Below are 2,028 nucleotides of genomic sequence, written 5' to 3' on the forward strand. Positions count from 1 at the left end.
CATTTTTACAAGTATTTGACATACAATTTTATATATTGCTCATTTCAATTTACCAGATTAAAGAACTGGAATTTTCTTAAAGCCTGCAATTTATAGTTTTTGAGAAAATTGTGAATATATTAGAGTCTCAGGGTCATAGCAAATGCCTGACAATTATTCCAACTCAATTAGCAATTCTTAAGCTCTTGCACTGTTGATACAAAGGGAATAGATTCAATGTAGTTCATAAATAAATTAGTTTAAAATTTTAAGGAAACAAAGCGTACTTGAAAATAAGTAAATCTGGCTCTCTGTTCCACAGATAGCCGCTGCATCTAGTGCAGTACCAGCACATTCCTGAAACACGATGGTGAGGGTCAGAGTGAAAGAAAATGGCCCAATCAGGCACCTGGTCACCAGGGCAGCTTTCAACTCTGGCAAAGTGAACATTATGGCAATCAATGATCCTCAACTACATGCTTATCTACATGTTCTAGTATGATTCCACCCAAGGCAAGTTGCACACACAGTCAAGGTGGAGAACAGCAAGCTTGTCATCAATGGGAAAGCTATCACTATCCTCCAGGAAGAGATTCTCCCAACATCAAAGGAGGCGATGCTGGTGCTCATTTGTGGTGGAGTCCACTAGCGTCATCATCACTGTGGAGAAGGCTGGTGCTCATTTGAACGATGGGGTCAAGGTGGTTATCATCCCGCCCCCTCTGCAAGGCCCACGTGTATGTAATTGGCATGAACCATGAGGCATAGCAAGGCCTCCTATACCATCAACTGCTTAGCTCCCCTTGCCAAGGTCATCCATGACACCTGCGGCATTGCACAGTGCAAGCCAGCACCGCCACCCAGAAGATAGTGGACAGCCCTTTTGGGAAGCTCTGCTGGGATGGCTGTGGGGTAGCCTAGAGCATCATCCTGGCAAGGATCCTTGAGCTGAATGGGAGACTCAGCGCCATGGTCTTCCATGTGCCCACCCCCAACGTGTATGTGGTAGACCCCACTTACCATTTGAAGAAAGCTGCTAAGCATGATGACATCAAGAAGGAGATGTAGCAGGGATCCAAGGCCCCCTAAAGGGCATCCTGAGCTACACAGAGGACCAGATTGTCTTTTGCGACCTTAAAAGTGACATCCACTCCTCCACTTTTGATGGTGGAGCTGGCCTTGCCCTCAATGACCACTTAGTCAAGCACATCACCTTGTATGACAACAAATTTGGCTACAGCAACAGGGTGGTGGACCACATGGTCCACATGGCCTCCAAGGAGTATAAACCCCTGGGGAAAACTGATACTAGCAAGAACACCAGAGGAAGAGCAAGGTTGCTGGGATGTTTCTGCCCCACTCAGTCTCCACCACACTAAGAATCTGCTCTCTCACAATCTCCATCCTAGAGCCCCTGCAGAAGGAGAGGGACTTTGGGACCCTGCCTTGTCATGCTACCATCAATAAAGTCCATTAAACTCTTCCTCCCCCCCAAATAAATAAATAAGTTAATCTTCACACATCAGTGTTAAATATATGCTGTTTTTTTATTTTTCTAATATAATTTTCTGATTGAAAAAGAGACATGCTTTCTGAAAATATAATGCGTATGTAGATACTGATTCTTTGAAGGCTCGATAAATTTAAATTGTCTGAAAATCCTGATTATTTTGATTCCTCAGTAGATACTATTAAAACTGCTAGTTTTTTTTTTTTGTTTTAGTGATTTTTGGTTCCTTTCTCAGTGTTCTAGGAGAAGTTGCTAGTTGGTAGCAGAATGAGGGTTGTGTATGTCCAATGATTGAATTTGGATTTTGGTGTCTACATTTAACACTTTGTCTTTAATAATCTGGCTTGTGAGAACCACTTACCTTCAATATGAAATTACCAGTAGTAAAAATTCAGTCACATTTTCTTTAAATAAATGGCTTTAGCATTACTGATTTTGCTTATTGACAAAAGGTTTTCAGAGTTACTCTAATTCTCAGTTTCTAAGTTTTCCAGTCTGTTATTTTATATTAAACGTTGTTGTTTTATCATTCTTATTTT

At 41.5% G+C, this 2,028-nt stretch overlaps 1 pseudogene; it reads left to right on the forward strand.

The window, feature by feature from the left end:
- Positions 1-346: 346 nt before the first annotated feature.
- LOC121148201 lies at positions 347-1,358 on the forward strand (annotated as a pseudogene).
- Positions 1,359-2,028: the final 670 nt, after the last annotated feature.

The sequence above is a fragment of the Ochotona curzoniae genome, unplaced genomic scaffold (assembly GCF_017591425.1).
Source record: "Ochotona curzoniae isolate NIBS_2020 unplaced genomic scaffold, NIBS_Ocur_1.0 scaffold_4683, whole genome shotgun sequence".
Lineage (NCBI taxonomy): Eukaryota > Metazoa > Chordata > Mammalia > Lagomorpha > Ochotonidae > Ochotona > Ochotona curzoniae.